Raw genomic sequence first — 20,986 nt, forward strand, 5'->3', positions numbered from 1 at the left:
GCGCCACGCAGCGCCCTGCTGCCGTTCGTGCGCGCCCCGCGCCTCCCGCTCGCCGTGTCCCGCCGCCACGCTACGCTCGCACCGCCGCTTGCTGCCGGGAGCCGCCGAACCGCGCGTCGCACTCGTCAGCGCTTCCCGCGCTCACCGCCCTCGCTCTGCGGCCTCGCCCCTTGCTCCCACTCCGCCGCAGCCGCTGCCTGCTGCTCCAGCCGGCGAGCCTCACCGTGGCTGGCCTGGGCCAGTGCCCAGTCAGGCTAGCGCCCACGTGCCCGTGTGCCCGTGCCCGCTGTGGCCAGGGCCCCCTAGCCCTATGACATGTGGGGCCCCACCCCCAGAACGTTTAAAAATTGAATAAAAGATTAATAATTAATAATTAAAATAATTAATTAATTAATCCTATTTAATTAATCTAATTAACTAGTTAGTTTAATTAAACAGTATTAGATTAGTTAAACCTAATTAGACTAAACAGTCAATGACGAACGGGGCCCACACGTTAGTTGACCAGTCAACGCCTCTGTTGACTGCTGACGTCATGCTGACGCCAGCGTGCACTGTTCTGGATAATGTTGGATTAAAATAATTAAATGAATGCTAAAAAATGATTTAAATCTTTTAAAATCAATATAAAATAAACCGTAGCTCGGATGGAAAAACTTTGTACATGAAAGTTGCTCAGAACGACGAGACGAATCCGAATACGCAGTCCGTTTGTCAGCCACACGTCCCTAGCATATCAAACCTGCAACTTTTCCCCTCCGGCCTGTCTATCAGAAAACCCGAAACACCGGGAATACTTTCCCGGATGTTTGTCCCCCTTCACCAGTATCACTTACTACCGCGTTAGGTCACCTCTAGCATCGTGCATTGCCATGTTATACTTTGATTGCTTTGTTATTTATTGTGTTCCCCCTCCGTTACTTCTTTCCGGTAGACCCCGAGATTGCCGGCGACCCCCAGTTCGACTACGGTGTTGACGACACGTCCTCCTTGCCAGAGCAACCAGGCAAGCCCCCCCTTGATCACCAGATATCGCCTATTCTTCTCTATACTGCCTGCATTAGAGTAGTGTAGCATGTTACTGCTTTCGGTTAAATCCTATTCTGCTGCATAGCATGTCATTATTGCTACAGTTGATACCCTTACCTGCAATCCTAAATGCTTAGTATAGGATGCTAGTATTCCATCAGTGGCCCTACACTCTTGTCCGTCTGCCATGCTATACTACTGGGCCGTGATCACTTCGGGACGGGATCACGGGCATATGCTATATACTTTATACTGTTACATTACTTATGATATTGTTCGGAGATGGGGGCTGAAGGGGCAGGTGGCTCCATCCCGGTAGAGGTGGGCCTAGGTTCCCGACGGCCCCCGACTGTTACTTTGTGGCGGAGCGACAGGGCAGGTTGAGACCACCTAGGAGACAGGTGGGCCTTGCCCTGGTCGGCGTCCGCGGTTACTTCAAAAAAACACGCTTAACGAGTTCTTGGTATTTGATCTGAGTCTGGCCATTTGGTCTATACGCACTAACCAACTACGTGGCAAAGATATGGGCACTCGACATCGTGGTATCAGCCGAAGCCTTCGTGACGTCAGTGACTGAGCGGCGCGTGCCGGATTGGAATGTAAGCCTGCTCTTGTATTAAGGGGGCTAGTTCTGATTCCGGTCGCCCACGCAACGTGCAGGTGTGCAATGGGCGATGGGCCCAGACCCCTGCGCCATAGGATTTAGACCGGCGTGCTGACCTCTCTGTTGTGCCTAGGTAGGGCTGCGACGTGTTGATCTTCCGAGGCCGGGCATGACCCAAGAAAGTGTGTCTGGCCAAATGGGATCGAGCGTGTTGGGTTATGTGGTGCACCCCTGCAGGGAAGTTTATCTATTCGAATAGACGTGTCCCTCGGTAAAAGGACGACCCGGAGTTGTACCTTGACCTTATGACAACTAGAACCGGATACTTAATAAAACACACCCTTCCAAGTGCCAGATATAACCCGGTGATCGCTCTCACACAGGGCGATGAGGAGAGGATCGCCGGGTAGGATTATGCTATGCGATGATACTTGGTGAACTTACTATCTACTCTCTTCTACATGCTGCAAGATGGAGGCTGCCAGAAGCGTAGTCTTCGACAGGATTAGCTATCCCCTCTTATTCTGGCATTCTGCAGTTCAGTCCACCGATATGGCCCCTTTACACATATACCCATGCATATGTAGTGTAGATCCTTGCTTGCGAGTACTTTGGATGAGTACTCACGGTTGCTTTTCTCCCTCTTTTCCCCCTTTCCATTCTACCTGGTTGTCGCAACCAGATCCTGGAGCCCAGGAGCCAGACGCCACCATCGACGACGACTCCTACTACACCGGAGGTGCCTACTGCTACGTGTAGGCCGCTGATGACGACCAGGAGTAGTTTAGGAGGATCCCAGGCAGGAGGCCAGCGCCTCTTTCGATCTGTATCCCAGTTTGTGCTAGCCATCTTATGGCAACTTGTTTAACTTAGGTCTGTACTCAGATATTGTTGCTTCCGCTGACTCGTCTATGATGGAGCACTTGTATTCGAGCCCTCGAGGCCCCTGGCTTGTATTATGATGCTTGTATGACTTATTTATTTTTAGAGTTGTGTTGTGATATCTTCCCGTGAGTCCCTGATGTTGATCGTACACGTTTGCGTGTATGATTAGTGTACGATTGAATCGGGGGCATCACACGGGTGCCATGATTTCAGATCTGAACCGTTTATGTTATCACCATTATATCCATGTTCTAGATCCGATCTTGCAATTTATAGTCACCTACTACGTGTTATGATCCGGCAACCCCAGAGTGACAATAGTCGGGACCACTCCCGGTGATGACCGTAGTTTGAGGAGTTCATGTATTCACCATGTGCTAATGCTCTGTTCCAGTTCTCCATTAAAAGGAGGCCTTAATATCCCTTAGTTTCCAATTGGACCCCGCTGCCACGGGAGGGTAGGACAAAAGATGTCATGCAAGTTCCTTCCATAAGCACGTATGACTATTTACGGAATACATGCGTACATTATATTTATGAACTGGAGCTAGTGTCGTATCGCCCTAGGTTATGACTGTCACATGATGAATATCATCCAACAAATGACCGATCCAATGCCTACGAATTTATCTTATATTGTTCTTGCTAAGTTACTACTGCTATCGTTACTGTTGCACTCGCTACAAAACTACTGCTATCACCGTTACCGTTATTATTGTTGCTGCTACTACGACCAAAACTATCATACTACTTTGCTACTAATCACTTTGCTGTAGATAATTAATCTCCAGGTGTGGTTGAATTGACAACTCAGCTGCCAATACTTGCAAATATTCTTTGGCTCCCCTTGTGTCGAATCTATAAATTTGGGTTGAATACTCTACCCTCGAAAACTGTTGCGATCCCCTATACTTCTGGGTTATCACGCCCCTCTCCACAGTTTAGTCATCCGTCCAGTTTTTCCACAGTGCATGGTGAAGCCCTGCGGGAACGAGTTCACCATCACCGTCACCACGCCATCGTGCTGCCAAAACTCATCTACTACTTCGCCCGTCTTGCTGGATCAAGAAGGCGGGGACGTTAGCGAGCTGAACGTGTGCTGAACACGGAGGTGTCGTACGTTCGGTACTTGATCGGTTGGATCGCGAAGAAGTTCAACTACATCAACTGCGTTAATAAACGGTTCTGCTTTACGGTCTACGAGGGTACATAGACATACTCTCCCCTCTAGTTGGTTTAGGCATCACAGGAACGGTTTTCTTTGATGTGCTACTTTCCAATTCGAGAGAAGGTACAATTACCTCATCAAGTTCTACTTTCCTCCCACTCACTTCTTTCGAGAGAAATTCCTTCTCTAGAAAGGACCCATTCTTGGCAACAAAGATTTTGCCTTGGGATCTGTGGTAGAAGGTGTACCAAATAGTTTCCTTAGGGTATCATATGAAGATGCACTTCTCCGATTTGGGTTTGAGCTTATCAGGCTAAAGCCTTTTGACATAAGTGTCGAATCCCCAAACTTTAAGAAACGACAGCTTAGGTTTCTTGCGAAACCATAGTTCATACGGTGTCGTCTCAACAGATTTATACGGTGCCCTATTTAACGTGAATGCGGCTGTCTCTAATGCATAACCCCAAAATGATAAAGGCAAATCGATAAGAGACATCATAGAATGCACCATATCTAATAAAGTACGGTTACGATGTTCGGACACACCATGACGTTGTGGTGTCCCAGGTGGCGTGAGTTGTGAAACAATTCCACATTGTTTTAAATGAAGGCCAAACTCGTAACTCAAATATTCGCCTCTGCGATCAGATCGTAGAAACTTTATTTTGTTGTTACAATGATTCTCCACTTCACTCTGAAATTCCTTAAACTTTTCAAATGTTTCAGACTTGTGTTTTATCAAGTAGATATATTCATACCTACTCAAATCATCTGTGAAGGTCAAAAAATAACGATACCCGCCGCGTGCCTGATGTCGGTGTCAAAACCGGCGGATCTCGGGTAGGGGGTCCCAAACTGTGCGCCTAAGGTCGATGGTAACAGGAGATGGGGGACACAATGTTTACCCAAGTTCGGGCCCTCTCTATGGAGGTAATACCCTACTTCCTGCTTGATTGATCTTGACGAATATGAGTAGTACAAGAGTTGATCTACCACGAGATCGTAATGGCTAAAACCATAGAAGTCTAGCCTATATATCTATAGTTATGAGTCTTGGCCTCTACAAACCTATCCCTCCGGTTTATATAGGCACCGGGGGGATCTAGGGTTACATCAGGTCGGTTTACAGAGAAAGGAATCTTCATATTCGATCGCCAAGCTTGCCTTCCACGCCAAGGAGAGTCCCATCCGGACACGGGTATAGTCTTTGGTCTTTGTATCTTCATAGCCCATCAGTCCGGCCCACAGCTAATAGGCCGGACGCTCGAGGACCCCTTAATCTAGGACTCCCTCAGTAGCGCCCAAACCAGACTTCAATCACGAGGTGTCCGGCGTGCAGATTGTCTTCGGCATTGCAAGGCGGGTTCCTCCTCCGATGACTTCAGAGTGATGTATTTGGCCCTCCATTTAATGTCGAACCCCTCGGCTTCTGTGTATCGACAACTTCTACTTCCACGTGTTAAGCGAATGCGAGAGGTCAGGGCATTTTTTGCATATAGCCCCCCGGCTAGGCAAGGAAGAGTATCTATTTAAAGAGATTGGATCTTAGATCCATTCGGCACCACGCGGAAAAATCCTCAGAGATTGCTAGGAGAGACCACTCCAACATGGCTAGCGCTCCCAGCTCCTCCTTCCGTCCCTGCGGCCCAGAAAAGGCGAGTGGGAGAGGTGCTCTGTTCCCCATAGTCAGCTGAAGAAGCTGCAAACGCAGAGTTTTCTTTCTCCTGCAGATTTGGTCCTTGTTTGGGCAGGGTTGACCTCCTTCAATGGCGAGGCCGAGGCGGAGAATTTCCCCAATTCATCTGAGGGGGAACGAGTGTGTTTCGTCCCCTATCTGCTAAGAGGCGCCGGATTCCCAATTCACCCGTTCCTCAGAGGGCTTCTGGAGTACTATGGCCTCCAACTGCACAACTTAACCCTGGCCTCCATCCTGCATATCGCGGGATAAGTCACTCTTTGCGAGCTATTCTTGGGTTGTGAGACCCATTTTGAATTGTGGAGAAAGCTATTCTGTCTCGTCCCGCGCAACCACGAGGGATCAATATTTGAAGTGGGCGGAGCCGAAATATGGCGCATCGCCGAGACCAGATACCTATCCGGCACACCGAACAAGGCATCCGAAGAGTGGCCTTCTGAATGGTCCTATATTGAGGACGTCGCACTTCCAGACCTAGTTCGGATGGGTCTTCCCGAGTTCACAAGCGTTCCTTTGAAGAAGCGCCATAGCTGGAGCCCTCGGAGCCTCGAGGAGGAAGATAGTGCGGATGTTCGTCAACTCATGAGCAAGATAAGGACGCTCGCTCAGTCCGGATTAACAATAGTTGAAGTGATGGTGACCTCCATAGTCCAGGGGGTTCAGCCGCTCCAATATAGAGCGCTTCCCATGTGGCACTACAATGGGGAGGACGACACCTCCCGCCGCGGCAGGAAGGGTCCGGACACCCCCGCCGCTTTGGCCAAAATATTGGCCGAATTGTTCAAAGGGGAGGAAGAGGAGTTCTTGCATATCAAGCGCAGAGATGGATATTCCATGTATAGTCCACCTAGCTAGGTAAACCCCAACTCCTCTGCTCTACTCATTCCACTCCCTGAACTACTTTGAATATTAAATTGTCCGTTTATAACATACCTGGAGAAAGATTTCCGAAGGGCTTCACAGCCCCGCCCCACAGCCCGAGGGCCACAATCGGGACCTCGACCCTGGATCCGCAGAGGATCCGGATATATTCGTGGTGCTCGAGGACGGGGTGTTTTACCGAGCGAGCTACAACGGCACAGAAGTGTCCATTAGCGCCGATTATCCCGGTCTTCTTCCCGCTTCACACGTAAGTAATCAGGAGACACCTTGTCAAAAAGAGTTCTCTCATTCTACCTCACCCACCGCACCGTCCTGTGCTCAAAAGGGGAGGCGTTCGGGGCGCCATGCTGCCCCAAGGGTATCTCCAAAGAGAGCGGTCCCCATGCAGGGCAAGCCTTCGAAGAGGAAGGCAAACAAAGATTCGACCGAGCCTTCATCAAAGAGGTATAGATTCGCAAATATGTTTCTGTAGCAGTCGCCTCCAACTGTGACTTTTACGCTCACCCTGTATCAGGAAAAGGGTTTGCCGGACTATATCCGGGGATCCGGCCGGTCGTACTCCCAACACCCGGGATTCGGTCCCAGCTGAGGAGACGGGGGTTGATATGTGAGCGATGCCGGACTGTCCTTCGGCTGAGGGTTCGGAAGATATGTCCGTCACCAACTCGGAAGTGGAAAGCGCCATGAATCATCGGCGCCGGAGAGCCGTTTTACGAGATCCTCGCTTCTCAAAAGAGGCGTTTAGTGCCTTCAGCTCGGCTGATGCGTACATCCGGGCTGCTCGAGATGCTCTTAACAGGGCCAGGGAGCAGCATTTAAAAGATGTACAGGTAAGTTTAATTTGTTCGAATATGGTAACCATATGCCAGTAGCCCCCGAGACTTGAAGCAGTTGGTACAAGTGATTTAAGGATCGTTGTATAACCAGGTTCTTACGGAGAAGAACGACCTGCTAGCCCAAGAGCTGGAAAAATGTCGGACACAGCTAACTGCTGCAACCGCCGAACTGGAAGAGTCCAAGAAGGCGTCATCTGGTACTGTTTCCCTCCATCGAGAAACAATAATTATGTACCAGCTTGTGCTAATATTGTTGCCTACCATAACAGGATCGTCAGATCAACTGGAGGACAAGTTGAAAAGCGCATAGGCGAGAGAGAGAGAGAGAGCAGCCAAAAGACTACATGCCGCGGGCGAGCGTGTGCTGATCCGAGTCAGGGAGGAGAAAAACAAGCTCCAAGATGCCCAGACCCAGCTGGGCGAAGAACTGAAAGATGTACGGGCCCAGCTGGCTGATTGCATAAAGGAAAATAAGAGGCCGCGAGGCGGCATATTCAGTATGTGGGCGAACTTACCTTCAAATAATTTGGAGATAGCAGGGACTGACAGAGTTATGTCTGCAGGTATGCTGACCGGCCGCCCCGAAGAGGAAATGTCCGGATTCTCGGGCGATCTACTGCAAGAGCTGTCGCACGTGCATGAGCAGGCTCGGCAGGCGATGTGAAGCGTTTACAAGGCCTTGTGGCCATCTGCCTCCCCTCCAGGAAAGATGGAGGAGCTCCTAGAGCTACTCAAGGGAGCACGGTGGCGCTTTCGATTGTGGAAAATATCGGCCTACCGGGAAGGTGCACGAGAAGCCTGGGCCATGGTGAAAACACGGGGTACCAAGCTTGATCCAAATCATATGGCTCGGGTCGGACCTCTAGGGTCAGATGGGAAGAAGTTCCCGTTAATTTGGTATATGACCAAGTAAAAGTAGCCGCCAAGTATTCCCAGCAGGATTGTAAGTTAGATAGCCCACTGGACAGTATAGAGGAGGAAATTTTTGAGTCCAAGTGACTATGTAATTTCCATCTAGCTGAATTGTAAAATGATTGTCATGGCAGACCTTTTCGCTTCGACCTCTAGACCAGAAGGTGCAGAGTGTTTCCGAATACCTGAGCGATAAACCAGATCGGGGTATGCGTGGAAACCAGGCGTAGGGGTCATCGTTGCTTGAACAGACAAGTTGTATCCGGCTAGTTATGTTATATTACATTATGATTGTAAGAAACATCTTCCAGAGAGAATAGTTCCGTTAAGGGTTCCTTTCCCTAGTTGTGCATGCGTTAAAATGCATGTCCGAACTATGATTGGAACAATCGTAGTATAAATAACATCTGGGGGTTCACAATGGGGTGAAAGCAAAAACATCTTTAATCCACCAACCGAATTCTCTTAAGAACGCTAGCTTTCGGCTTCACCTAGTCTGAGGTACACGTCCGGATGACCCGACAGTAACAATCGCATAGGTGCTCCCTTTATGCCCTAGCCGAACTAACGGGAACGTAGGGCATAAACATAGGAGCCAGGCAACCCAGCTTGGCCAAAACTTAAGTCATATCGATGCATATAATGGTGAAGAAAAGGTACATATGGGGAAAACACGCATATGTGATGAGCTTGATGCTCAAAAAATAACATTAACAAGCTTCTGTCAAAGAAGCCCCCAGGCATAATGGACGTACATATTTGAGTATGTGTATGTCACAGGTGCACGGTCGAGCCGCACGACAAGCTTTAAGGCTAATAAAAAAGAAAAAGCGAAAAGAGAGGAAAAAACAATGGAGACATTAAGGAGAAGGAAACGAACAAAGAGTTCAGCGCTAGGCATAGAATCTTCGCAGTCTGGCCGCATTCCAAGGGTTCGGCTCTAGGCGATTGTCTGACGCATCACGCAGGCGGTACGCTCCTCCAGTGAGAACTTCGTCGATAATGAAGGGACCCTCCCATTTGGGCTTGAGTTTGTCCTTTTTCTTCTTCGGCAAGCGTAGAACGAGTTTGCCAACATTATAAGTCTTGGCCCGTACTTCTCTGCTTTGATATCTGCGGGCCTGTTGTTGATAAAATGCGGAATGGGCTTTTGCAATGTCGCGCTCCACCTCCAGGGCGTCTAGGCTGTCCTGCCGATCGAGCTCGGCCTCTCTCTCTTCGTACATGCGCATTGGAGGTGAGTCATGAATAATGTCGCAGGGTAGCACAACCTCTGCGCCGTACACCATGAAAAAGGTGTTTATCCGGTAGTGCGATTGGGCGTGGTCCGCAGCGCCCAGAGTACGGAGTCGAGCTCCTCAACCCAGTGCTTGTCTGATTCCTTCAAAGACCGGACCAGCCTGGGTTTGATGCCGCTCATAATAAGACCAGTGGCTCGTTCGACTTGACCATTTGTTTGCGGGTGGTTGATGGATTGATGCGGAGCATCCCAAGGTCATCCCATGGACCTACCTACGTCTCCCACGACACCACTTGGACCAATGACAAGAGCCCGAACTAAGGCTATCGAAGATAAGGTGAACTCGCTCCTTTCTGAACTACTACTTTCGACACATGAGACATGGCTACTACCTCAAACGGAAACACTATGTGTGCTTAGGTACTTGGAGGAAAGCCATGGAAAATTTACATCCATTGGACAAGACGGCGAGGACACCAAGCGCGAAGGACAAGAAGAAGGACTGCCAAAGAAACTACAGCCACCAGACGACCGGTCGGGACTGGAAGTCCGGCGCCTGAAGCCCAACCTGCCCAAGTTCCAGCCAATGCAGGCCCCAGCCAGCGGACGTCCGGCCAGGACCGGACGACCGGCCACACTCTCCAGCGAGCGGACGGCCGACCAGGACCGGACATCCGGCATCACTTCTCCCGAGCCAAAAATAGCAGAATTCCGAAGTCACCGGACGTCCGACGTCACCTTCACAGAACATAAATAGCGGAAGTACGGAAGCCAATGGACGTTCGGAAGCCCGCGAGCCACCGGACGACCGGTCCACAGTGGACGTCCGGTACCTGTCTGCACACAGTGTTCGGGCCAGAGGCCCATGTACCCTTTCACTTCGCCCCCATTTGCACTAAGACTATAAATAGAACTCCTCCTCCTAGTTAGCGTCAGCAAAGGAGTAGCTCATGTTTGTGTGAGAGCTTTGCTCATCCACTTGGTTACCTTCTCCTTGGAGATCGCGCCTCCTTCGGAGAAGATCCTTCCAAGCGGATTCAAGACCCCCTCTTGGGTGGCCCCATCAAGACCTCCTCACGGAGAAGAACCGGTTACCTCTTGTATCATCCTTTGTTGACTTTGGATCTTGTATCTCCTCTCGTGTTTCGAGGATCTAGCATATGTGTGACTATAACTTGTTGGTTTAGTGATCTCTCTCTCTCGTGTTTTCCTCTATTTCCCCTCGTGTTCCTCGTGTTCTTCGTCGGGATTCGCTCCTTTCGTGAAAGAAAGGCCGTACGGAGTTCCACTCCACATCATCTTGGTATCAGAGCCATGTTGATCACGATTTTGGAGCCTCCCCTCTTCGTTTTCTAGCTTGATTTTGTTGTTTTTCGTCCTAATCCGAAAATCCCCACCAAATATAGCCCCAATTTTTTTTGTGATTTGTTGGTGTGATGAAGTTTCGTTGGATTTGATCCATGGATTTGCTTTGCCTCGAGTGGATCTAGCTTTTCCCCAATTTTCTCCACCTTCCATCCACGAAATCGCTCGAATTTTGCCCCCAAAATCCCAAAATTCCGCCCAAATTCGCGTACCGCATCCCGCACCTCGCGTTGACCCCAACCCACCGGACGACCGTCAGCTTACCGGACGTCCGGAGCCCATGGAACGACCGGACGTCCGTCATCTGCCGGACGACCGGAACCAGCCGACAGAACCTAAACTACGGATTTCCAAGCCTACCGGACGTCTGACGACCGGACGACCACAACTTCCGGACGTCCGTCAAAGCCTGACGAAAGTGAATTTCTCCCCGAAAGTTTTTAGCCACCACATCCACTTCCGCATACACATTCTTACATCACCACCACTTCCGTATACAACCCCCATAGCTTGTCCGCTACCCACCTTCGACGATTTTGACACGTCTTGGTCTTGGAGAATTTGAGTTGTGGTAACCGTGTCCTTTTGTGTTTCGGCTATCTAGGTACGGTTCGACATCGACATCACTACCGCTTATCTTCACGGACTACTACGAGCGACTACATCACTTTGGTATCAACTTCACCTTGGTATCATCTTGGTATCGTGATATCCTCATACCTTCTTGCATTTGCATTGATAACCCCATAGCCTTACTTTTGCGTCACTTACCCATCGAGACTAGCTTTTGAGTATTGCCGGCAACGTGACTTGTGCACATTAGTGATCATACTTCCCATAGCATACATACCATATCATCGTGGTGCATATCTTGGTATCATCTCTTGTGTCACAAAGTTGTCATCGCATACACAATTGCTATCTTGGTTCATGAAGCATTGCATGAGAAAAGAGCTCAAACAACAAAGAGCCAAACAAGCTTTTAAGCAAAAGGGAAAGATAAGCAAAGAGCTTATAAGCAAGAACCATAGCATCAAACAACATTAAGATTGTCATACTCGATCATCTTGGATCAAAGCATAGAAACATCATACATATAGCATAATTGGGATAGAAGTCATTGCATTTTTGCTTAGTAGGTTGTGCACAAGTTCGTATCCGCCTATTGTGCAATCGTGCTAGCGTATCCCTAGTGTTGTGCAACACGATCATCTTGGTGGCTTCCACATTTTGGGTCACCCTTGGTGGCACAACCCCACATTATCTTTTTGTGTGTGTGTTTCCGTGTACCTTACCTTGCTTGGTCTACTTGTTGCATTTGCAAATTTGTGAATCTTTTCCAACATTATTGAAGCTCACTTACAATTGCATCAAATTTTGTGCCACCATCCTAACCAAGCTCCACCATAAGCTTTTACTTGTGTAGGTGTGAGAAACCGACAAGAATTGGTACCAATTGTGCTATTTCCTTGTTACACATTGCGTGATCTTGATCCATCTTCAACATCAGTCAAGGTACATTTGGTATTGGTTCTTCTCTTTCTCCCACTCACATATCTTTGTTTGGAATGATGGATAGGCCAAGTACTTCTACCAACCCACTCTTCATTGAGCAAGACGCCGACATGACCTCCTACGTCACCAAGACTCAATTATTTGGCGCACATCGAGCTTTGCATCAAGAACAACTTGCTTTGGGCGACCGCATCGACAATCTCGCCACCGACCTATGACAATCCGAGCAATGTACAAGAGACAACTTCGACACATCCATGAGTTCCCTCAAGGAAGATATCCGAACCATGATGGTCAACCGCTCTTCTACAACTTCGTCCTCCTCAAGACGGAGCCGTTCGAGTCGCCACTCCAACGACACCATCTCCGGTTCAAGTACACCGACATCAAATACTCTTCGTCGTGCCGAGCGCCAAGATCGTCAAGCAAACCGCAATCCTCTACACAACATCGACTCTCAAGAGCATTGCCAACGGCAAGCCCAAGTCGCTTTCGCACAAGCACAAGAACAGCAATGCCAACGACAACAAGAACAAGAGGAGCGAGCAAAACAACATCAAGATGCACAAGACGCCGAGGCACAACGTCAAGAACAACAACTTTGTGAAGCTCAAGCACTTGAGGCACAACGGGCCCTTCGAGATTCAAGTCGTGCCATAGCCAATCGAGGCCGACAAGCCCGTCTACATCAAGAAGCACTTCACGACGAAGCTCAAGAAAGGATTTACCAAGCACGTGTGCATCGACAAGCTCCTCAATAAGCTCGACAAGTTCCTCCTCAAGCTAGACAAGAACATCAAGTCGATCGAGAGCATGAAGACATTGGGCCTCCTCCAAGACAAGGGCAACATGAGGTCGACAACCCTCCTCGCCAAGAGCAACATGAGGTCGACAACCCTCCTCGCCAAGAGCAACATGAGGCTGACAACCCTCCTCGTCAAGAGCAACATGACATTGTCAATCCTCAACAACATGGGCATCATCATCCCCGACCCCAACACAATGAAGAGCAACGATACGGCAAGCTAAAGTTCACCATGCCCAAGTTCACCGGAAGCAATGACCCCGAAGGGTACATCTCATGGGCATTGAAGGTTGACAAAATCTTCCGCTTGCACAACTATGAAGAAGAGAAGAAAATCGTGATGGCATCCCTTGAATTCCAAGACTACGTCCTCATTTGGTGGGAACAAGTCATGAGCGCTGAGAGGCAAGAGGTGAACCACCCATCACCACTTGGGCACAAATGTAGGATGTCATGAGAGCACGATTCGTGCCAAACTACTACAACTGCGACCTCTTCAAGAAACTCCAACTCCTCAAGCAAGGAACCAAGAGCGTTGAAGAGTACTACAAGGAAATGGAGATTGCCATGATACGAGCCAATGTCAAAGAAGATGATGAGCAAACTATGTCACGTTTCTTGAATGGACTCAATCATCCTATCAAGAAGATAGCCGACTTCCAACCATACTCAAACCTCATCAAGCTAGTGCACCAAGCTACCAAAGCGGAACGCCAAGTGCAAGACGACTTCAAGTATGCCAAGTTCTCATCCAAGTCCTATGGCCTCTCCAACAATCAAGTTTCAATGACTCCAACATACAACTTCTACCTCAACCAAGCCATCTACAAGCAACGGCGACAAGTCAAGTTACAAGAAAACTTCGACAACCTCAAGTCGTCCTCCTACTACAAGCAACTTCAAGCCGAAAGCTTCATCATCATCTACCCCAACCGACGAGACCATCAAGACAAGTTCCTTCAAATGATTCACATGCGGAGGCCGAGGCCACAAGTCCTTCGAGTGCACAAACAAGCGCACCATGATCCTCAACGACGACGGAACCTATGACTCAATGAGTGAAGGAGAAATGGAAGATCTTGAGCAAGTGGCCATGCACCGCCAAGTGAACAATGAAGAAGAAGATGATCAAGTCTTTTGTGATGAAGATTCAAGTCCCGCTCTTGTTGTCTCCAAGGTCTTGACTCTTCAACATCAACAAGATGAAGATCAAAGATGCCATATCTTCCACACCAAGGCCGGAATCAATGGAAGGTCCGTCAAGGTCATCATCGATGGAGGGAGTTGCCATAACTTAGCAAAGAACTATGCTCCAAACTCCAATTGGTCAAGATGAAGCACCCTCACCCCTACAAGGTTCAATGGCTAAGCGGCAACGGCATCATCCAAGTTGAGCATAGGGTACAAGTCTCTTTCAAGATCGGAGCTTATGAAGACATTTTGGAGTGTGATGTCCTTCCGATGACCGTTTGCCACCTCCTTCTTGGACGACCATGGCAATTCGACCGAGGTGTCATCCACAATGGGCGCACAAACCACTATAGCTTCAAGATGAAAGGGAAGGAGTTTGTGCTACGACCTATGTCTCCAAGCCAAGTGCTCGCCGAAAGGCAAGCCACCCATCGTGGAGAGAGTAGTGAGAGAGCGAACCACCAAAAAGAGAGTGAGCGCCACAAGCCCAAATTGAGTGCCTCCACGATGAGCGACAAGAAAAACTTAGTTCTATTTGCCACCAAACGTGAGATGAGAGAAGTGTGTGAGAACCCATCAAGTGTCCTTCACTATGTCCTATTGTGCAAGGACGAGGCACCAAAAACTAACAACACTCACAATCTACCTTTGGTGTTATCTTCTCTATTGCAGGAATTCCAAGACGTTTTCCCCGACGAGCTACCTCCGGGTCTACCTCCACTACGAGGCATTGAGCACCGAATCGACCTCATCCCCGGAGCACCTCTACCTAACAAGGCCCCATACCGCGTCAACCCCGAAGAAACCAAAGAAATACAAAGGCAAGTAAAGCATCTCATAGATCATGGACATGTGCGTGAAAGTTTGAGTCCTTGTGCCGTACCGGTCATTCTTGTGCCAAAACGAGACGGTAGCTTTCGCATGTGTTCTGATTGTAGACCTATCAATGCTATCACCGTTCGATATAGGTACCCCATTCCACGCCTTGATGATATGCTTGATGAACTTAGCGGTGCCACTATCTTTTCCAAAATTGATCTTAAAAGTGGTTACTATCAAATACGCATACAAGAGGGTGATGAATGGAAAACCGCTTTCAAAACAAAGTTTGGTTTGTATGAGTGGTTAGTCATGCCTATGGGTTTATCGAAAGCACCCGATACTTTCATGCGTCTCATGCATTATGTGTTTCGCCCTTATATTGGTGAATTTGTTGTTGTCTACTTTGATGATATCCTTGTGTTTAGCAAATCTCTCAAAGAGCATGTCACCCACCTTCACACCGTGCTACGAACTCTCCGAAAAGAGCAAATCTATGCTAATATGGAAAAATGCCTCTTTGGTGTTGATAAGCTTGTTTTCTTGGGTTTCGTAGTATCTTCTAAGGGTGTTCATGTTGATGAATCTAAGATAAATGCTATTAAAACTTGGCCCCAACCAACCAATTTGCAACAAGTACGTACTTTCCTTGGTTTAGCCGGTTTCTACCATAGATTTGTTAAGGATTTTAGCACCATTGCTTCACCTTTGCATGCTTTGAGTAATAAAAACGCATCGTTTGTTTGGGGAACATCCCAAGACATCGCTTTCAATGAGCTTAAGAATTTGCTTACTCATGCTCCCGTGCTTGCATTACCCAACTTTGAAAAACCTTTTGAGATTCATTGCGATGCTAGTGGTAATGGCATAGGAGGTGTGTTAACACAAGAGAAGCGCCCAATTGCTTATTTTAGTGAGAAACATTCCGGAGCGCAACTCAATTATCACATATATGACAAAGAGCTATATGCTTTAGTGCAAGTTTTGCATGAATGGGAACATTACCTCCGCCCTCATGAATTCATCATCCACACCGACCATGAAACACTTAAATATCTTATGGGTCAAACTAAGTTGAACAAGCGTCATGCTAAGTGGAGTGAATTTATTGAGTCTTTTCCTTATGTCATCAAGTATATTAAAGGTAAGGAAAATGTTGTGGCGGATGCGCTTTCCCGTATATGCATGCTTGTTACTCAACTTGAATTGAATGTCATTGGCTTTGAGCACATAAAAGACTTGTATGAGCATGATTCTACTTTTGCCATTCCTTATGCTAAATGTTTGACGCATACATCTTGGGAACGCTATTACATCAAAGATGGATATCTTATGAGAGCTAACAAACTTTGCATCCCCGAGTCTTCTCTTCGTTTGTTGCTTTTGCAAGAATCTCATGGCGGAGGACTAATGGGACACTTTGGACGCAACAAGACATTTGCTACGCTCTCCAAGAACTACTTTTGGCCCAAGATGTTTCGCGACGTCAACCGCTTCACCAACCGATGCTCTACATGTCGAAAAGCTAAGTCTAAAGCTCAATCTCATGGACTCTATATGCCTCTCCCAATTCCGTATCACCCACGGGAAGATATCAGCATGGACTTTGTGCTTGGTTTGCCTAGGACTAGAAATGGCAAGGATTCCTTTTTTGTTGTTGTGGACCGATTCTATAAAATGGCACATTTCATTCCTTGCAACAAGATAGACGATGCTTCACATGTTGCAAATCTATTTTGTAGGGAAATATTGCGTCTACATGGAGTGCCAAACACAATTGTCTCGGACCGCGACGTCAAGTTCTTGAGTTACTTTTGGAAGACCTTATGCGCCAAGCTCGGAATCAAGCTACTATTCTCCATGGCATACCATCCACAAACCGACGGCCAAACAGAGGTGACGAACCGAACACTCTCCACTCTACTACGCGTCTTGATCAAGAAGAACATCAAGGAGTGGGAGGAGTGCTTACCCATCGCCGAGTACGCCAACAATTGCGCACGACATTCAACTACTGGCAAGTCCCCCTTCGAGGTCATCTACGGTTTCAACCCGTTGTCTCCATTGGACATTCTTCCTCTACCACTACAAGAGCGCATCAACATGGACGCGAGTACCCGAGTAAACTATCTCAAGAAGATGCATGAAGATACTAGGAACACCATCGAGCGTCAAGTACAACGACTCGCGACCAAGCTCAACGTCAACAAGCAACCCATGATCTTCAACATTGGCGATCTTTTGTGGCTACACCTTCGCAAGGAACGTTTCCCCAACGAGCGCAAGTCCAAACTTCTACCACGAGCGGATAGACCCTCCAAGGTGCTAGAACGGTACAACAACAATGCTTACAAGATCGACCTACCACAAGACAAGTACAACGTGAGCGACATCTTCAATGTCAAGGATCTTTCGCCCTACCATGGTGATAAAGATTTCGATCTGAAGTCGGATCTTTCCCAAGGGAGGGGAGATGATGCGGAGCATCCCAAGGTCATCCCCATGGACCTACCTACATCTCCCAAGACACCACTTGGACCAGTGACAAGAGCCCGAGCTAAGGCTATCGAAGATAAGGTGAACTCGCTCCTTTCCGAACTACTACTTTCGACACATGAGACATGGCTACTACCTCAAACGGAAACACTATGTGTGCTTAGGTACTTGGAGGAAAGCTGTAATGCCCACGATGCAGCTATATCTCCCACGTGTCGAGGCACGACTTAGAGGCATAACCGCATTGTAGGTATTGTCGCAAGAAGGGTCATCTCACACAATCCCATGTAATGAACAAGAATGGGATAACGAGAGTTGGCTCACAATCGCCACTTCACACAATACATAAATTAATTCATACATCATCCAAAATCCACACATAGACCGACTACGGTCAAATCCAAATGAAAATAAGATAACCCCAAATGCTAGATCCCTGATCGTCCCAACTGGGCTCCACTACTGATCATCAGGAAACGAAACATAGTAACGACCACGTTCCTCGTCGAACTCCCACTTGAGCTCGGTTGCGTCATCTGCACTGGTATCGTCGGCACCTGCAACTGTTTTGGTAGAATCTGTGAGTCACGAGGACTCAGCAATCTCACACCCACGAGATCAAGACTATTTAAGTTTATAGGAAAGGATGGGGTAATGAGGTGGAGCTGCAGCAAGCACTAAGCATATATGGTGGCTAACATACGCAAATGAGAGCGAGAAGAGAAGCAACACAACGGTCGCGAAGCTAGGAATGATCAAGAAGTGATCCTGAAACTACTTACGTGCATACATAACCCAGACAGTGTTCACTTCCCGGACTCCGCCAAAAAGAGACCATCACGGCTACACCCAGGGTTGATGTATTTTAATTAAGTCAAGTGACAAGTTCTCTACAACCGGACATTAACAAATTCCCATCTGCCTCATAACCGCGGGCACGGCTTTCGAAATATAATACCCTGTAGGGGTGTCCCAACTTAGCCCATTATAAGCTCTCACGGTCAACGAAGGATAAACCTTCTCCCGGGAAGACCCGGTCAGTCTCGGAATCCCGGTTTACAAGACATTTCGACAATGGTAAAACAAGACCAGCAAAGCCGCCCGAATGTGCCGACAAATCCCGATAGGAGCTGCACATATCTCGTTCTCAGGGCACACCGGATGAGCAGTCCATACAACTAAAACTAGGCCTCAAGTTTCCCCGAGGTGGCACTGCAAAGGGCTCTAGTTTGGACCAGCACTCAGAGGAACACTGGCCCGGGGGTTTAAATAAAGATGACCCTCGGGCTCGCGAAAACCCAAGGGAAAAAGGCTTAGGTAGGCAAATGTAAAACCAAGGTTGGGCCTTGCTGGAGGAGTGTTATTCAAGGCGAACTGTCAAGGGGGTCCCATAAATCACCCAACCGCGTAAGGAATGCAAACTCAAGGAACATAACAACGGTATGACGGAAACTAGGGCGGCAAGAGTGGAACAAAACACCAGGCATAAGGCCGAGCCTTCCACCCTTTACCAAATATATAGATGCATTAATTAAATAAGAGATATTGTGATATGCCAAAATATCCATGTTCCAACATGGAACCCACTTCAACTTTACCTGCAACTAGCAACGCTATAAGAAGGGCTGAGCAAAAGCGGTAACTTAGCCAAACAACGGTTTGCTAGGAAAGGATGGTTAGCGGCTTGACATGGCAATATGGGAGGCATGATATAGCAAGTGGTAGGTAGCGCAGCATAGCAATAGAACGAACAACTAGCAAAGTAAAGATAGAAGTGATTTCGAGGGTATGGTCATCTTGCCTGCAAGGTTCTCAGAGTTGTCGAAAGCTTGATCCTCGTAAGCGTACTCAACAGGTTCCTCGTTCACGAACTCGTCTCCCGGCTCTACCCACCGCAAGAACACAAGCAATGGAACCACAATCAATCACGGGAAATGCACAAGCAACATGATGCAAAACATGCATGATATGCGAGATGTGATATGCGATGCATATGCGTGCTCCGGAAGAAAATGATGAACAGGGCATCAACTTGGCAAACCAAGTATGCCACTGGAAAGATGAGATGATTTCGGTCGAAATCGATATAAAGATCACCGGAACGAATGCACGGTTTGCAAATGGCGAGCAAAACAAGAATGACACGATTATGCGATTAACAACATCATAGCACTTAGAATACATCAAGTAACTATGCTACAGCACCCCAACATAGCAACAAAGCATATGGCAGTGATCTACAGGAGATGCTTGACAAAAGATGAACACTGAGCTACGGCTAGATCACAATATAACAGGTTCAAACAAGCATGGAAAAAGTGCAAAAGATATCAGCTTCACAGACTGTGAAAATACTGAACATGGCTGAAACAGCATCAGGTAGCAATGTTCAGAGCAAGCAAAACACATGCTACAGGAACTTATCATAGCAAAACAAGGCATGGCATTAATCTACTAAATGCATAGAATAAAAGTCCCTTACTGACCATGAGCCCAAAAAGGCACAGAAGATATGATGGCACCCATGTAAACATAGCAAGTTTCGTTAACAGGTTTCAGACTTAGCAGAAAACAGAGCATGGCATTAACAGAATTATGAAGGCATCTTTGTGAGCTCGGTTCACTCATCACAAAACAATGCATGACAAAACAAGCATACCTACAGCAATATGGCATGTTCATAGAGCTAACCATGGCAAAAGCAAGTTCATAGCATGTATGGATCAACTACAACAACCTTGGCAAAATTGAATATCATGTTAACATTCTGCCAGGAACATTTTATAGCAAAAGTAGAGCAAGATTTAGACATGCTAGGGCACTACATAATTGCAAACAGGGGCATGGATGGATAAAGCACAACTATATCTACAAAACATCCTTACTGAACATACTCAAAAGAAGCATGGATCTCACTGTAGACACATGGATACATGGCAACAAAATAACAACAGGTAAAAGACTGCAAAATTCCAAGTCCCTGAAAACAGAAACATCACGAAGCCTAGTTTGCATGCTTGTGCTAGTCACCACATAGATCAAAAAACTACATGGCATACACCCCTGTAAAGATGGCATGGCATAGATCAAAAAACCTGTAGAGCTCATGCCCATAAGATGCACACATCAAATGCAACAAAAATAACAAAACATCAAGTTCTAATAAGTAACAGCAGTAAACATCATATAGCACTATTGCACCAGAGATTTGAGCGTCAAGATGAACTCAAACGAGCATAGCACAATGGAATAAAATTAAGAGCATATCGTGGTGAACATTTCGATATATCATTCACGCAAAACGGAGCAGTATGCGATGAGATATGCCATGATGAACATAGCAACATAATATGATAGAAAAAGACTTGGAGGAAATTTCAGGGTCAACCGTCGTTTTGGATCTGGATCTGGGGGCTTCGGGCACGAACTTCGAGGTTCACCGGAGTAGGAGGACGGGGCGGCCGGAGCTCGCGGCCAGCGAGGGGGGCGCCAGAGACGGTCGCGGCCGCGTAGGAGCGGAGACGGGGCGCGGGCGTCGCGCGG

This window comes from Triticum aestivum, chromosome 5D (genome assembly GCF_018294505.1).
Source record: "Triticum aestivum cultivar Chinese Spring chromosome 5D, IWGSC CS RefSeq v2.1, whole genome shotgun sequence".
NCBI classification, from domain to species: Eukaryota; Viridiplantae; Streptophyta; class Magnoliopsida; order Poales; family Poaceae; genus Triticum; species Triticum aestivum.